Raw genomic sequence first — 18,959 nt, forward strand, 5'->3', positions numbered from 1 at the left:
ATTGTGGATATACTAGGTTATCACAATCTCAGGATGACACACTGTACATGTGGGGCAAGCTACCCTATACTCCATTGGATATACAATTGTGCTATGTAAACACAGAAACATTATTTTTTTCTCTGCTCCATTTAATTTTTAATTATACATGTAATACAGAAATCACTGAAGAAAAAGAATAAATAGAAAGAAGCAAATGAAAAAAAAATCAATGTAAAATAACCCAAGGTTCCACACCCCAAGGTTACCATTGTTAAGCATTTCACAGACTGTCAGTCAGAATATCTTCATGCAAACTTTTTATTGACAAGTTCAATAATTACAGACAATAAACCATGATAGTCCCCCCATCACTTTCCCCTTCTTAACTTTACTATCCACCATACCCCCTCCCCCTCTCAATTAGTCTCTCTTTTATTTTGATGTTATTCATCTTTTCCTCCTATTATGAGGGTCTGTGTACGTAGTGGCAGGCACTGTGAGGTCATGGGTATTCAGGCCATTTTGTGTATAGAAGAATGCATTATAAGGAGTCCTACCCTTCCTTTGGCTCTTAAAGTTTTTCTACTATTTCTTCCACAATAAACCCTGAGCCTTGGAAAGTATGATAGAGATGTTTCAGTGCTAAGCACTCCTCTGTCGCTTTTTCTCAGCACCACGATGCCTTTTGAGTCATCCCAAGGTCACTGCCATCTGTAAAGAGATGCTTCTCTAACCAAAAGTGAGAGTAGCATTAATATATGTGTATGGACTTTAAGAGAAGTGCTTATCAGGAATATATAATGGTTAACATTATATATGCATTTAGCCAGACACCAACAGGCATTACACCCCTAGGGCTCATGATCTCCCCAGTAATAGGTTTTTTAGTATTAGGCATGTATTCCCTCCCGTTGAGTGGGCCTCCACTCCAATTAGACAGCAGTTGTTTTTCTCCCAAACAGACATGGCAATATTGCACCCACTGGAAAAAAAAAATTTTTTTAAATGCTAGTGTTAGTACCAAAGGTGGGAGTCATGAGGATTTTGAGGACAAAATTTTGAGGAGGGTCTCTATGGCTGGAACGGAGACTGTTCCAGTCATGATGGAAAAATGGCTCCATGGAGAGACATTGATAGGGAAAGTGATCATTCTCAGAAAGAGATTCACAGCTACTGGGGGAGAAATTAAAGTGACCTTTATATTGAGTTGGACTTGAATTTTAGATATCATTGAGAACTGATGACTATATATTCATCATTAGTTATACTAAAATGCTAAGTATTAGGAAAGACTTTCTGAATGGGACCTGGGTCTTTCAGAAAATGAAGCAAACAAATCAATGAATGGGACATCAGGAAAATAAAAGCAAAAATACAGCCAATGAAACCATTAACTGAAATAGGCAGCAACCCACTGAATTGGAGAAAATCTTTGTCAGCAGTACATCTAAGAGGATTGATATCTAGACTATAAAGGTGATAAATTCCTTCACCAAAGTGACAGGATACAAGGCCAGCACACAAAAATCAGTAGTAGACTTCCTATAAACACAAAACAAATGTACAGAGATAACAAGGGTGTTGCATTTTCAATAGACACACACAATCAGATGCCTTGGAATAACACTAACCAAAGTTGTGAAAGACATATAATGAAAACATCAAAACAATAAAATATCAAACAGCCCACTCAAAAATTGAGGCAGAGAACTGAGTAGAGAGTTTTCAGAGGAAGGAGTACAAACAGCTAACACATATTCAAGAAAATGTTCAACATCCCTAGTCATCAGGAAAATGCAAATTATAACAACTCTGAGATTCCACCTTACTCCAGTAAAGATGACAGTCATTAAAAATAATCAAATGACAACAAATATTGGCAAGAATGTTGGGAAGGAGGGACCCTCGTTCACTGTTGGTGAGAATCTAAACTAGTACAACCACTGTGGAAATCAATATGAAGGCTCTTCTAACATGAATATAGAGCCACCAACAGACGCAGTTATTCCCTTGCTGGGCATTTACTTTAAATACTCCATGTTTCGCTACTCATATTTGCTCAACCATGTTTATAGCTGCTTAATTCATAATAGCTAGTAACTGGAATCAACCCAGGTACACATCATTGTATGAATGGATAATGAAGTTGTGGTATATTTACACAATGGAATTCTACTCAGCAGTAAGGGAAAAATGACACAATGAAGTTTGTAGAAAAATGGACAGATTTGGATCAGATCATGCTCAGCAAACACACACAATCACAGAAAGACAATTGCTGCATGGTCACACTCATCCTGACCTGGATCAGCTTGAGTTGCTGACATATCTGATAGGCAACTTGAACCAGACAATAGGGATAGAAGGTCTTCAGGGTAGGGGAAGGAGAGGGGAAGGAGAGGACATATGTTTCTCAAGGGACAGATATTTCCCAAATACCCTATGATGGCTTCATTTCAATCTGTCAGGCAGATAGAATGAAAACCCAAAATTAAGTGGTAACATAGAAACATTTATCCTTGAAGATAGACGAAAAGATTGAACCCTCAACAGGAGCATGGGGGTAGCGCACCTAAAAAGAAGGGCCCTGGAGAGAGTGGGATGAAATTGAACCTTAAAAAAAAATTTTTTTTGGCTCTGCCCTGTAACTCCCAGTACCAAAAAGTACCCACAATGAGCTATTGCCCAGAGAGACCTATGAAGTCCCCAAAACATGACAGGCTACTGTCAAAGCACTTAATTACCTGCCTGAGGTAAAAGGTAAGACACTACTGCTATAGACTCCATATGCTGTTCACAAAAAAACACGGAGATATCTGGATGGGATTCAGAAGAAAGGCAGTCCCCAGACAGCTAGCCCGCCTATTGCTGGAAAGTGCTACCTGGGCTACTGGGGGAAAGTGGCCAATAACGGTCTGAGCAAACAGGGGTCTAAGCTACTCAGAAGCCAACACCCTGATAAGATGTACATACAAGGGCAATAATAGTACTTAGATTATATTTACTCAAGTAGATGTAAATTAGCACCAGGTGTGACATTAATAAATAATTAAAATCAGATTCACATGTATTGTCTTAAATAATTAAATAAATGGTCCTTGGATGGGTTTGTCATGAAGTAACTTGGAAAAGATGAGGTCATTCTCTGTTTTGCTCTTCATATCTTTTTACTATATATTTTATTATTTTAAGCTTCCGAACACACCTACTTTATATCAGCTGTTATATAATTCCATAATCTGAATTGCTAATGAGCCTAATCCTACCAGGAATCATTTCTATTTGTACTAATACTTTCTGCCTCCTGTTTTGGTACTTTTGTCGTTTTTCAAATGTGAGCACAATTTACCACATAGAGCAATTTTGAGAAGTAGCGGAAGCCAGCTCCCTAAGAAGGATTTGCTTTGTTGTCAGGGTCCTGAAGACCCTGTCGTTGGGATTGTGTTTCTGGGAGTATTTGAGTCAGGACATCCGGTGAAATCTGTGACAGCGGCGAGGATGCAGAGGGAACCCCAGCATGGGCTGAGCTGAGCGACCTGCACACTGACATATGAGTATCTAGGAAGTGCAAAGAATTAATATTGGTTTGATTTGTGTGATTTATTTATACACATGATCAGTTTGACTCTGTTTTGCTTTATAATGTCTCTACAAATTAATCAGCTATGATTAAATAAATCCATTAGAAAGAATATAAGTCCCACAGGAAGAAGTTCATGAGGGTCCTTTACATACAAATCAAGTAACTGCTCTTGGGATTTCCATTTCAGAAATATATATTTACATATATTCAGACGTACAGTGTATGGCCCTCTTTGAAATCACGTTTTCAAACTTCTTTCCTTGAAAGTGACCATGTATCTCCTTTTTCTCCAGGACCAGTCAATATGTGCTATGCACCATTTAATTCAAATCAAACAACTGAAAGCAATCTGTAAAAGTAGAATATGTGTACAGTAAGTACATTACATAAGCATTCAATTGTTCAAAGAATGAATTGTTTATATTTTTCAAAAATAGTTTGTATCTAGAGAGATACAGCACCTCTTTTTTAAAATAATTAGGCATGTTAACATTGCTTTGTGGTGAAAATACTTCTCTTAGGTTTCAAAAGCTCGGAATGAAAGGGATTGATGGGCTGCAGAGAATGTGTTGTGAAACAATTAATTTGAAGAAAGTTATGGAAATATGCTTAGAACAGCATGCTCTCAGCTCCTCTTCTGTGCATGAGTTATTTGAGAGAGAAGGAGAAAGAGAGAGACAGAGAGAAAATAAATCAGGGCTTTTAGCCACTGCGAACAAACTGCTGATGCATGTGCTACCTTGTGAATCTTAGCTTTATGTGGGTCCTGGGGAATCGAGCCCAGGTGCTTAGTCTTTGTAGGCAAGTGCCTTAACCATTGAGCCATCTCTCCGGCTCTTGTGCACAAGTTGAATTTGTATTCATGTCATATGTTTCTCAAGGGAGAGATATTTCCCAAATACCCTGTGATGGCTTCATTTCAACCTGTCAAGCAGACAGAATGAAAAGGCTACTAGCCAAGCACTTGGAATCAAAATTAAGTTTATTTAAGACATTGAAACACAGTTTATGATATTTTAATGTATCCTTATTTTCAGAATATTTGAAAAATAACAATCACAACAATTATAAAATACATACAATAAGGAAAATCAGCAACAATATCACACTTTTTTATCATGTCCATCTGGCCCAGCTTGTCATAAATTTCATAATTTTGTACATGTTTAATTTTTTCGCACTGCCATAATGAACCATGCATCTACATTTAATATGTTGATTGGGACACTTTAAACTTATATCTCACCTTTAACACTTTAAGTCTAATTGCTTATGATTATCAAATGTGAGCCCAGAGGGTTCTTAGTCTTCTCCAAGTTTTCTTTTTACAACGAAAATATTTCTGAGATCTTAGCAGTTTCAGTGAGAATTTGGAGTTTAAAAAAAAGCCCTACAATTTATAGTTGGAATGGAAAGTCACACAACTATTCCTCAGTCAGTACTATTCTGCAATATTTAACAAAATTAAGTATGAATGTATCTTTTATTCTACAATCTATGTCTGGAAATTTATGCCAAATTGAAAGTTACCAATGTTTAAATGTGTTTGCTAAGCTAAATTAGTAAGCACAATTGTTAGTAACCATTAATTGGTGATTGGTTAAATGAACAATGATGTGCCCAGACAATAGAGTGTAATATAGCTATGCAAAAGAATGATGTCAGCATGCCTACATTCCATAATACAGGAGCCTGGTGCAAGAAGATCTTGATTTCAGTAATATGTGATTTAAAGTAATCCCCCAAATATTACTTGAGTAAAAGAAAGGCAAAATGCTAACCCCCTTTCTATGTAAATCAAGAGAATTTTTAAAAGTACATTTTTGCTTTTATTTTCAAGAAAAGATCTGTGTTAAGAAAAACTTACTTGTCCTGCACAGAATGAATGAACTCTATGAAGGTTGAAATGTAATGGTGTGAGATGTTTCCTCAGAAGTTTTATTTTGAGTCACAATTAAGTATTGCTATCATATAAAATAGATCCAATAAAGTAAAGTTAATGCTTTCAGTAGCCAAGCTATTAATTGTGAAAGACATTGAAAGTATGAAACAAGGGGTGTTAATTTTTAGCTAGGAGTGTTAAATCATTGTTATCTTTAAATTATTTGCATATCACATATTTTGCCCTCAAAAAATTGTTAAAGTATGAAAATATACCATCAACTTATGTCCTTAGGTCTAAAAGAGCCTTCTAGAAGTATAATAAAGCACTAATAGAAAATAGAACTTCTTAAGGAATGAGTGATTATTGGTCATTTAGATATATGAGGAATATCTGGATCATCTTGTTTTGTTGCAAAGAAATGAGTTCATATGAATATATCACATGAGTCAATTGTTGCATAGGACAGAGGTGAGACATTTGGAGACACAAAAAAATAATAAATACATTTGATTAGAACCCATTGTATATATAAACCCTTGGAGGAGACAGTACTACCAAATAGATGGAACAGTAGCTGGAAGAACATTCCCCTTGCCCTTTATTGAAAGTAATTGCAATGAAGTACTTACCAAGAAGCCTGGAAAGTCAATTCTGGAATATCAATCATAATGTAGGCTAATACATGGAAAGCAGATTGTTCAAATACTTGGGGGAAAAAAATCTCTTTTTCACTGAAGATCCTGAAGAAGAATTATGGGAAGAAAGACAGAAATGGAGAAATGGAGAACTCTGAGGCATTTGGTTCAAAGTACACCAGTGGATGACACATTAGCTGGAAAGACAAAGGATTCCTGGACAGACCGTTCAGCTTTCTCTCTGAATCACTGGTCACCAAGAGAGAGGCAGTTGCTCTGTGCCTTACAGTGAAAGACAAAACATGATCTTTATCCTTCCAAAAGTATGCCAATAGAACAAAACTTCAAAGAACAGGGGGATGGAGACATGGCACAGGAAAATCTTACGTTATACCAGGAAGGGGAGATTGCGAATTCAGAGTATGTTACAAAATGACTAACCACATTTTCAACAAGTCATTGAACAGAAAGTGAGATTTAGGGCTGGAGAGATGGCTTAGCAGTTAAGCGCTTGCCTGTGAAGCCTAAGGACCCCGGTTCGAGGCTCGGTACCCCAGGTCCCACGTTAGCCAGATGCACAAGGGGGCGCACGCGTCTGGAGTTCGATTGCAGAGGCTGGAAGCCCTGGCGTGCCCATTCTCTCTCTCTTCCTCTATCTGTCTTTCTCTCTGTGTCTGTCGCTCTCAAATAAATAAATAAATTTTTAAAAAATATTAAAAAAAAAAGAAAGTGAGATTTAAACTAAAATAGTGGGCCCTGGGCAGATGTTCCTGGCATGTCTCATCCCATTTGCCATGTATGACTCAGGTCTAAGTGAACTTCTGTGGATCAAGGATCCTCCTAATTACAGGCTGGTCCTCATGGTTTAAGTCTCAGGCTTCCTTGACACAGGTGTTGGGCCTGTCCTTAGAGATCACGTGGTACTAGTTGAGCCTATCAAACCAGACTCACTGACTATAAGCAAGCCTACCAGTGGACTCTGCCAGCCGAGGCAGTGTGGTGCATTTGTCCTGTCTCTGCCTGGGCTTTCTGGTCTTAAATAAATCCTTTAAAATCTACATAGAGGCCACCCTGGTCTTAAGTTTACTTGCAGAACTAGTATCACTTGGATACAACCAAGCCTGGAGGATTGAACTTTCTAGAGCAGTTAGACCTGGACCTGCTTGAGCTGTGTCTGCTATGGCTAAGGTGTACTGCTCCAAACTTCAGGGAGGTAAGGGTGGTATAGAGACTGGATGGTTCTCTGTAGAATTTGCCCTCAAGGCCTTGAATATCTCTAAAATGAGTTATAAGCCTATGGTCATGATAAGTTGGCTTCTTTTACCTATACTAATTTTATTTTATTACAAATGGTTGCTTGGTCATACCGTTAGTATGCTTTGCCAAAAAATGGTTTTGTTTTGTTTTGTGATTCAGTCTAGTGTATATTATGTGTTACAGCAGGTACACTTGAATTACAATTTTAAGACCTATAAACCATGGTGGTTCAAAAATGTTTTTAATTATATAGCCACAGTGAGTTTTCTCAATTTTTCCATCCCTTTAAATGGTAAAATTTATGTTTAAATAATTTCTCTTCTCTCCTTTTGCTGCCAGTAGCCAAAAGAAGCAAGGCAGCATGGGAATGTTTTGGTGCTTAGATATTTCTTCTGCAGACTATTACAGCTTTTTCTTATTTTTTGCCTTCTTCAATGTCCTGGGACAGGAAGGTCTTCCACACCAGCCTCTGCAGCTGTGTAGTGGTGGTAATCTCTCCTGACGCTTCTGGTATTATACTACTCATTTCTGCCTGAGAGAAGTGCCAAGTCGGGTATTAAGGAAGACACATCAGAATTACAGCTGATTTTCAATGGTAACTTTAAAAGACAGAATGGAATGGAATGATTTTAAGTACTGAAATACCACAACTGCCAGCCATGATTACTATACCAAGCAAAACCATCTATCATGAAAGAAAAAATTATGTGACAAATACAAGCTAAAGGACATTATAACCATTTAGCTGGCATTACAGAAGATATTGAAAGGAATACATTTGAATGAAAAGAAAAATAAACATCCAAGAGGCTACAGGGGAAAATACAAATGAAGCTAAGATAGTTGTTAAGCAAAGGAGGGTTGAAAAAACACTAACACTAAGCATAACAGAATAAATATACTGACAGAAATTAAAACACAATTTTCAGTAATAATGTCTAAGACTAATGGCCTCAATTTCCCAATCTAAGGATTTCGGCCATCCAATTGGGTCAGAAAACAGGATCTTTATTTTTTTTGTTGCCCCAAAACACACATCACTATTAAAAATCAATTCTTTCATGGGGTGAAAAGATTGAAAAATGTATTCCAAGAAATTGAAAATAGGAACCAAGCAGACGTTGCTTTTCCAATATCTGACAAAACAGACTTTAAACAAAAAACAGGCAGAAGATCTACAGGTTTCTTGTTAAGGTAACAATCCACTTGGGAGGGCAGTACAATTCTAAACATATATGGTCAAACCACAGGGATGTCTAGCTTCATAAAGCAAATAACACTACATATAAAGTCATAGAAACACCCCAACACAGTAGTAGTAGGTAACTTTAATAGTCCGTTCTCATCAATATGCAGGTCACCTAGATGAAAACATGAATAAAGATTATATTTGAATGACATTTTAGATCAAATGAATTGAAGACATCTACAGATATTACACTGAAAGAATACAGAACACCTACTGTTCTCAGCCTCTGTGAGACATACTCTAAAATAACTGCTGTATTAGGATACAAAGCATGTCTAAAATATATAGGAAAATTGAAACAACTTCTTGTATCCTATCTGACCAGAATGGAATAGAGCTAGAGAGCAACCCTAGGACAGACTACAAAATTACATAAAGCCATGGAGACTAGAAGGTGCACTACTGAATAATGAGTGGATAGTTGAAGAAAGCGGGATGGCAGTCAAAACTTCTTAGAATTCAAAGAAACTGAAAACACAACAAACCAAAACCAAACACAAAATTGATAAGATGAATAGGATTGGTTCTTGCCCCTTCTGTTTACTGAAATAGGTAGTGAGCAAGAGCTACTAATTCTGTATATCATTAGCAAATTTTCTAGGTTTTATTATTATTGTGTGGGGTGTCTGTGTGTGTGAGAGAGAGGGAATTTATATTTTGAAGTTGTGTTTTAATTAAAAATTAACCACTCTTGGGCTAGAGAGATGTCTTAGTGGTTAGGCACATGCCTTCAAAGTGTAAGGACGCAGGTTTGGTTTTCCAGGTCCCACATAAGCCAGATGCACATGGTGGCATATGTGTCTGGAGTTTGTTTGCAGTGGCTAGAGGCCCTGGCATGCCCATTCTCTCTCTCTCTCTTCTTCTTCTTCTCTCTGTCTCTAATAAATAAAAAAAAAATCTTTAAAAGAAAGATTTAACCACTCTTAAAATAAGAGAGAATATTCAAATTATAAAAATATAGTATTGGAGAGATTGTGATCACTTTTTGAAAAAATGCTCAATTTCATATGAGCTGTCAAACTTCTTTGTACAGTTTTTCATTATTTGTTTATTATCCACTGCAGGCTACAAGTCTGTGGTGATATATTTTATTTCATTCCCAGAGTTAACATTTTTTGTTATACATTTGGTTTTGCCATTCTTAGACAATTTTGTCAGTTTTATTTGCTGTCAATTATTTTGTTTATCTTCTCTTTTCCATCTGCATTGATGTCATAGATTTATACATTTTTATTTTAAAATTTATTTTATTTATTGAGAGAAAGAGAGAAAGAGACAGATAGAAAGAGAAAAAATGGGCATGTCATGGTCTTCAATCAGTATAAATGAACTCCAGACACATGCACTACCTTATGCCTCTGGCTTACGTGGGTCCTGGGGAATTGAATCTTGGCCCTATGGCTTCACAAGCAAGAGCCTGACTCTCTAATCCATCTCTCCAGCTCTAGATTTCTACATGTTTTTGTCCCATTCTATGATTTTAATTGTAAGAATTCAAAGCATACCACATATTTTATTTGAAGAAGAATTAAATAGTGTTGGTTACACATACTAAACACCTAAAAATTGTCTGATGAATTTCATAAGCAATCGACAAATGAAAAGGGGGCAAATAAGTATTTTAACTTACAAATTTATCCAAATAAGTTTTTAACATCATTTTAACTTCTGAGCATAACGTGCCCACATTTTTTATTTGTGAATCTTTAAAGCATACATACAACCCAGTGTTTTTTGAAGACACGCAATCAGATTATGTAATTTCGAAGTCTTTTCAGGCTTCCAAAGGAGACATTATTCCCTCCCATAGTCATGGCTTGTTCAAAGCCTGGGAAGACAATATACTTGTCTTGGAGATGTCAGGAAAATATTGTGAGCAGAAAGTAAAGAAATGTGTTTTCTGAGTTTGGATTTCCCAGAAAGTAAGGCCTTCAGGAGAGGCTGTGTGCGCTGACACCTCGTCAGCAGGGCGTGGTGATCCTCAGAAGCAGGCGTCAAGTGTGAGGCAGTGCAACAGCAACACGGGCGTGTTGGTGTGATGGTGCGCGGATCATGTGAGTAAAAGCTGACTCCCAGCAATGTCCTCGAAGAAGCTCGCTCACTGTTGTCCGTCCAGGGCAGAGGGACAATCATGTTTAAACAGGTGTGCTTTTTCATTGGCCTTTTTTCCCAAGAGTATGACACCTTGTGATCTTGGTTCACAGGATGGAATTGAAGTCTTCAAAAATGGACCAGGTACAATACAGTTAAGATGTGTGTTCATAATGAATTCAGAGAAAGACTCAGATGATACTTTTGCAAATGTTGTGGTCAGATAGGATGTAAGAAGTCAATTTAATTTTCCTGTTTTTGTTTAGGCATGTTTTGTGTCCTAATACCTAATTTATTTTAGAGTAACTCTCATAGAGTGCTAAGAAGAATATCACCTTGTTAATATTTAAATATTTTATTTATATATTTGAGAGAGAAATAGAAAAAGATAATGGGTGCACCAATGCCTCTAACCACTGAAAACAAACTCCAGATGCATGAGCCACCATGGATAGGAAATCGACCCTGGGTTCTTAGGCTTCACAGGCAAGCACCTTAATCACTAAACCATCTCTCCAGCTTCACCTTGTTAATTTAATTTAAGGGATACAAGGCTGAACTCTGTAGCTTGTGGTGGTCTGGAATTCATGATGTAGCCCAGGCTGGCCTTAAATTTAGGATAATGCCCTTGCCTTAGTTTCCTTAATGCTGGGATTACACAAGTGAGCCACAATGTTCACTTTTGTGAATTTCTTTTTTAAAAATCTGTCATGGAGAATTTTAACATATTGCAAATTACTCCTATTCCCATGGGGATATACTCTTCATCATACTCTTCCTCACCCCATTCCCCTTAGTGCCCTCTGTGGAGTCACCTAGTCATGGTGTGGACATCAATGCACACACCATTCACTGTAAGGTAGGGGAGGCAATGCCTTCCTACCAAGTGGCTCATTTTTTCTTCTTCCTTTTACACAGGGTTCCCTGAGCCATGGAGTCTCTGTTAGAGTGGAGCTCTCAACAGCCTCTATTTTCCTGCTGTGATGAGTTTTGAATCTCTTTGGTGTCTACTATTGTCTCCCCAAGCAGGGCTCATATTTAACCTGCCATTTCCTCTGTAATATTTTCTGTGCCTCCCTAACCAATAGCTCACAGGGGAGTGTGAACCAATTCTGACACCTATTTTTACACCATGGCTTTAGGGTAAACCTTTCTCTATCCCTCCAGGGTGCTTATGTCTTGAATAAAGCAGCAATAAACATAGATGAGCAAATGTCTCCATAGTAGATGATAGAGTCCTTTCTGTTTATTAATTTTTTTAATAACTAGCTCTTCTTTTAATAAGTTTTTGAAATTGTTTTCTTCATTGCAAATTCATTGATTTCTGTCTTAATTTTAAATATTTCTTTCCATCTGTCACACTTAGAATTGGATTGTTCTTGTTTTTCCAAGGTCTTCAGATAATCGATTGTTAATTTTTTAAGATCTCACTTTTTGTAATATAGGCATTTAGAGCTCTAAGTTTTCCTCATAAGCCTGTTTTCACTGTGTCCTATAAATTTTAGTATGTTGTGTTTTATTTTCACTCAGTTCTAAGAGATTTTTTTTCTTCCTCAATGATACATTTAATGTTTAATAATCTATTGTTGTGTCTCCAGGAGTTCATATACTTTCTGTTGTTTCTTGTGTTATTTTTTTACTTTATTGCATTTATTGCATTAAGGAGTTATGAGAATTTTCTTAAATGTGTGGAGACTTGCTTTGCTTCTTAATATATGATATAGTTTAGAGAAAGTTCTGTGTACTTCTAAGAAGAGTGTTTATTCAGTAAGAATTTTGATGGAATGTTTACAGATGTTTGTTAAGTCCATTTGACCTATTTTGTTGTTTAGCTCGACTGTATCTGTATTTTCTTCTTAGGTGATCTATTTATGATAGTGGGATTAAAAAGTCACCTACTATTATTGAGTTGGGATTTATCTTTGATTTAATGCCTAGTAGATATCTACTTATAAAATTTAATACACCTGTATTTGGTCATATGTCATTATATTTGTAAAATTCTCCTTCCCTTGATAAATATAAACACTTTATCTTTGTTGATTATTTTTGGTCTAAAGTATATTTTACCAGAAATTAGTGGTTTCAGTTATCTCCGTGTTGCTGGCAGAAAGCACCCAACCAAAAGCCATTTATGGGAGAATAGGGTTTGTTTTAGCATATAGACTCGAAGGGAAGCTCCATGATGTCAGGGAAAATGTGATATGAGCAGAAGCTGGACGTCACCTCCTGGCCAACATCAGGTAGATAACAGCAGCAGGAGAGTGTGCCAAACACCAGGAAGAAGAAGCCAGCTATGGCACACACAGGCCTGCCCTCAACAATACACCACCTCCAGAAGGCTCCAATTCCCAAGTGGCCACCAGCTAGAGAACTAGTATTCAGAACACATGAGTTTATGGAGGACACCCAAATGAAACAACCACATTAGTATAACCACACCTGCTTGTTTACTAATTCCATTTACTTGGAATAAATATTTTCATCCTTTCATCTGAAGGTAGTGTCTATTTTTAATGGAAATGAGATTTTCTTGAAGAAAGCAAATGGAATTATTCAGTTTTCAAATACAGCCTATGTCTTTTGAATGGAGAGTTGAGTTAATTTATATACAGAGTTAAAAATCATATGTGGGAGTTAATCCCTGTCATGCCAACGACTACTACAGTATTTGGCATTATCTTCATCTTTATTTGCTTTTATACCTGTTCTAGATTTTTATTATTGTTTACCTCCTGTAGCCTGTTTAATATGTTTATTCCTCTCTTAGTGTGAAGTATTCCATCCAGTATTCTCTGAAGGGCTTGCTTAGTTATATTCATAAAGACAATTTTATCATGGAAAGTTATATTCCTTCAGTTTTTAGAGATAATTTTGTTTTAATATCAGTTTAGATTGACACCTGTGAAATTTCAAAGTTTGAAATATTTCAATGTAAGTCACTTTGTGTTTTAAAATTATCATTGAAAGAGTGATGGTAATTCTGATGGACTCAACTTTGTAAATAATGAAGATTTTTTTCTCTTGTAGCTTTTAAGAGTATCTAGTTTTCATTGTTTAATGATTTAACTATAATATGAGGTGGGGAATTATTTATCTCTGATTAGTCTATTTACTGTTCTCTATGCTTCTTGTGCACACATGAGCCTATTTTTTGTAAGATAGAGAAAATATTTTCTATAATTGTATTGAGTATATTCTCTATGAACCTGCTATGTAGTTCTTAGTCTCTTTGCATTCCCATGGTTTGGATGTTTGGTATTCTTAAAGTGCCCCGCATTTTCCTCTTGCTCTGCTCCTCTTGTTCTGTTTGAACCTGTCATTGACCTTGTTCTCCTCTGATTTTCCTCAAGGTGCGATTGTCTGTCCTCCACCTGATCTGTTTAGTCAGTGAGGCTTTCTTGGGAGCCTTTTATTGAGTCATATCATTTTCTATTTCCATTTGCTTTTTCTTCTTTGTTTCCACCTCTTTCTTGAGTTGCATTTTCATTTCTTGGTTTTACTGTGTAGTTTCATTTAGTTGAATTTGCTCTCTGGGAATTCATTTAGGCTTTGATCATGTTCTTTTTGAATTCATTGAATTCATTCTGGTACTTATGCTTTCTTTCTGTCAGTGTTCTTCCATTTCTTTCAGGTGTTTGTTCATGGTATTATTCCATTGAATATTTGTATTGTAATTGCATTTTGGATATTTTTTAAAAAAATTTTGATTATTTTTGTTTATTTGAGAGTAACAGACAGAGAGAGAAAGAGGGAGATAAAGAGAGAGAATGGGCATGCCAGGGCTTCCAGCCACTGCAAACGAATTCCAGAGGCATGTGCCCCCTTGTGCATCTGGCTAACGTGGGTCCTGGGAATCGAGCCTCAAACTGGGGTCCTTAGGCTTCACAGGCAAGCGCTTAAACACTAAGCTATCTCTCCAGCCCTTGGATATTTTTTGACTACAGTTTACTCTAGGTAGTTTTTAAGGGAAATATCCACTATGGAATTATATATTCTTGGTGGCGATATCTTACCTTGATTTTCAGTGTTATTTGGCAGGTGGTTGCCCATCTGTAAATAATCGATTTTTCTTGTGAAAATGCAGCAACAGTGGGTCTAGTGGGGCCTTGTTGAGTGGACTTGTCAGCCTTGATCCAAGCAGGCATGAGCTGGTCTTCTGTTAGTCTAGCCTGGTCATACTGGAAGCTGAGCATCCTACATACTTTGTGCATTGATATTCTCTACAGAGGTCTAGCCTGAGCTCTCTAGGAAGTCCACCACTGTGACCAGTGTGGGCATGATCTAGTCTAGTAGCCTCTACTCAGGGTAAGTGAGGATGGGTATGCCAAGCAGCTGAGACAATGACAAAATGGTCCTGATCCTCAATCTGGGTGTAGTCAGGCTTGGAGTCTACCTATATGATTGAGTGAAGCTTGGGGAAACACTTACTTGGAAGGTGGGTATCTACTCAGTGCACGGGCAGTCTCCACATGGGTCTGTGATGGACACCAAGTGGAGTGTGACCAGATGGACACAGTCTAGTTTTCCCTCAGATTTATACTCTTAAGTTATTGTTTTGTTCTGCTGTTTAAGGACCCCTAAGTTGAGAGCTTAGAATACTGATTTGTTTGTTTATTTAAATGTGTATATTTAGTGCCACAGATTTACTCAGAGTTCTTTTAGTCATATGTCTCCAATTTTGCTATTTGCACTTTCATTTATATTCAGCTCATTTAAATGTGGAAACTTTCCTTGAGAATCACTCATTGGTATTTGCTTGATTTCAAGGCTTCCCCCCCCCCCCTAAGTATTTAGAGGTTATGTACTATTCTTCTGTTATTGAATTGTAGTTTGGTTTTGTCTTGAAAAAATACTCATCTTTTAATACATGATTTATGATGCTATATATTTTGAAACTCTAATGATAGCTAGTGGTGTGTACTATTTAGTTGTTTGTAATCTATTTTATAAGCATCAGTTAGAGTTTTAGTTTGATATTTTTGATTTTTTCATATAGCAATAAACAGCTTCTAGCCCAGTTCTCTGCAATGTCCTCTTCCTCTCTGAAACTGCATAAGTCAATCCTTCACATTGCACAGTTATCTCCATTTTTAGGCCTTTCACACTCTCACCAGAATGGGCCATAAAGCTCTCCTTATAGCACTGAAAGGCATCTGTAGTCCAAAATTCCAAATTCTTCTATATTCCTCACACAAATTGGTTCCAAAAATAAAAAAGCCACCCAGCAAGATTTATCACAAGTTGTTGGTGCCCTCTTTCTGTTGCATTTATCTTCTCATGGCTGGGGAAAAAATCACTAATATGTGTGTGTGTCTGTGTCTGTGTGTGTGTGTGTGTGTGTGTGTGTGTGTGTGTGTGTGTATGAGTGTGTGTATGTAATATTTTTAAAATCAATCTTATTTTAGTGAGTGTATCTCAATGCACTTAGACTGTTTATATACAACGAAATTCTTTGTGTTTTTAAATCTGCTTTCTCTGTTTCAGATTATTTTTGTTTTCTTCCTGTAGTTTGCTTGACAATTTTTTAGAATTGTTTATTTTTAGTTATTCGAGAGCAACAGACAGAGAGAGAAAGAAGCAGCTAGATAGAGAGAGAATGGACGTGCCGGGCCTCCAGCCACTGCAAATGAACTCCAGATGTGTGTGCCACCTTGTGCATCTGGCTTACGTGGGTCCTGGGGAATTGAGCCTTGAACCGAGGTCCTTATGCTTGACAGGCAAGCACCTAACCACGAAGCCATCTCTCCATCCCTGCTTGACAAGTTAAAAAAAATATTTTTTTATTTTATTTTATTTTATTTATTTGAGAAAGAGAGAAATAGAATGAGATAGAAAGAGAGGGAGAGAGAGAACATGGGACACCAGGTTCTCCAGCCACTGCAAATGAACTCCACATGCATGCACCACTTTGTGCATTTGGCTTATGTGGGTACTGGGAAATTGAACCTGGGTCCTCAAAATTCCAGGCAGATGCCACAACAGCTAAGCTATCTTTCCAGACCTTGACTATTAAAAATAATTTACCTATTACATTAATATTATTTTTGTATAGTATTTCCAGTGTTTAATTTTTATAATATAAAAAGTGCTTTTATATATTGACTAATTTATTTGTACTAATTTATAAGTCTTACTTCGTATATGCCTACCCTGCATTTATGATAAAATTACCTTAACCATACCATCTATATTCATAACTATAGCATTCTGTGTTATAGATTTTGCTTTAGGAAACCCAAGAGCATTAGCAAAGCTTACTGCATTAACCAATAGTTCTATTGTTTTCTTTCTTGATATTTTATTGTTTCCTTTTTATTTAGAAATTTTCTTTTACCCATTAATGTGTACTGAATACATTCAAATGATGTTTTTGACAATCTTAGAGAATATGTTCACCAATGTAATTGACGCTTGGTTATTTTTTCTCAATACATTCACATATGTTGCCATTTCCTTCTGGCTTCATGGATTTGAATTTAAATATTCCATGATAATGCTTGTGCCTCATGAGTATGATTTCATTTTGTCTAGTTGTTTTCAAGATTTTGCTGGTTTAAATTTTACAAGTTTGTGGGCTGGAGAGATGGCTTAGCGGTTAAGCGCTTGCCTGTGAAGCCTAAGGACCCCGGTTCGAGGCTCGGTTCCCCGGGTCCCACGTTAGCCAGATGCACAAGGGGGCGCACGCGTCTGGAGTTCGTTTGCAGAGGTTGGAAGCCCTGGCGCGCCCATTCTCTCTCTCTCTCTCTCTGTCTTTCTCTCTGAGTCTGTCGCTCTCAAATAAATAAATAAATAATTTAAAAAAAATTTTACAAGTTTGTGATTTATGGGTAGGGATTTCCTTGTGGCCATTAATTTTTTTCCATACAACTTGAATCTGTAGATGTATGTCTATTACTCAGTTTATGCAATCTTTAGCCATTATCTTTTATTTTCTTTTTAAGATTAATTTCATAAATGTTAGTATATATTTCATCTTTCATCTTTCTTCTTTCTTTATTTTTTATTTTTTTATTTCTTTAATAAAGTATTTTTTTTATTTGTGTCAAGGTACAACTTTTTTTTTTTTTTTTTGAGGTAGTGTTTCACTCTGGCTCAGGCTGACCTGGAATTCACTATGGAGTCTCAGGGTGGCCTCGAACTCACAGCAATCCTCCTACCTCTGCCTTCTGAGTTCTGGGATTAAAGGTGTGCGCCACCACACCCGGCAAGGGTGCAACTTTTGTACCAATTTTTAACTTGTGGTTCAATTATAGTATTTTATCAATTTTCATGTCTCTGCTATCTCAGTATTGATATCTATTGTCATTTTAAGCTAGTTTTCAGATACTGATGGTTCTTATTATCTGAGCAATTTTCTATAGATTCCTAGAAATATCTACTTATGTCCTGGACTCTGTGAGTTAGTTTAACCTTTGCTTTAATTGCTTTTTATAATACTCTTCTACCAGAGTAGGACAGTGTTCCACCATTACTTCCTGATGGCAATAGATGCCCAGACTCTGAATCCATACTCCTATAATAAACGATGGATAGTAGCACCTCATTACTGGTGTGCCTGGCTTGGAATTCCAGTGAGGCTTTTCACCATCTGACCACTCCTCTTCAACTGGCCTCATTACTGCTGGATAGTCACAATGTTTTGCTTCTTCAGAAAGCCTTTCATTATGCCATCCAGTTGGTCAAGGGGTGCCTTGCTTGTATTTTATATTTAGAAATAATCCAAATGAAGTCTGAACAGATACTGTGTTTATGTGGTGAGGTTCTGTTAAGGGGCTTTATTCTTAAGTGGAGGAATGAAAACTCTAGGCTCTCTACTTGGTAGACCACTTCCACAGTGATGTGGGGATGCTGCATAGTAGCTTGGTGAGGGTACAAGTGTAGTCTGCATACTTACCATTTCATTTTTGGGTGGAGGTGGAGTTTACAGTTTGTGGTATTATACTAGCATAAAGTAGTATTTGGGTCAGGAAGATGAGATTTTGGTTGTTTATATTCATTGAAAATTTAGAGTAGTGGTTTCTTCATTTGCATTATGAAATATTGAAGATTACTAATACTTGTGTTTTTCCTCAAATTCTTAAATTCTTAATAAGTCTTTCATCTTATAAATTTTAGAAAATTAGATGTATTTAAAGGAGGAATAGAAGCAGGTAGACGTATTCCAAAATTTGGGAAGCAAAGTTACTCTTTGAATTATTTTTCTTTTTAAATTTAGTGTATAGAAAGAGTGTAGTAGTCTGTAATGAAGCAATACATTTGTGAAATAAAGTCTGG

This window comes from Jaculus jaculus, chromosome 16, assembly GCF_020740685.1.
Source record: "Jaculus jaculus isolate mJacJac1 chromosome 16, mJacJac1.mat.Y.cur, whole genome shotgun sequence".
Taxonomy (NCBI): domain Eukaryota; kingdom Metazoa; phylum Chordata; class Mammalia; order Rodentia; family Dipodidae; genus Jaculus; species Jaculus jaculus.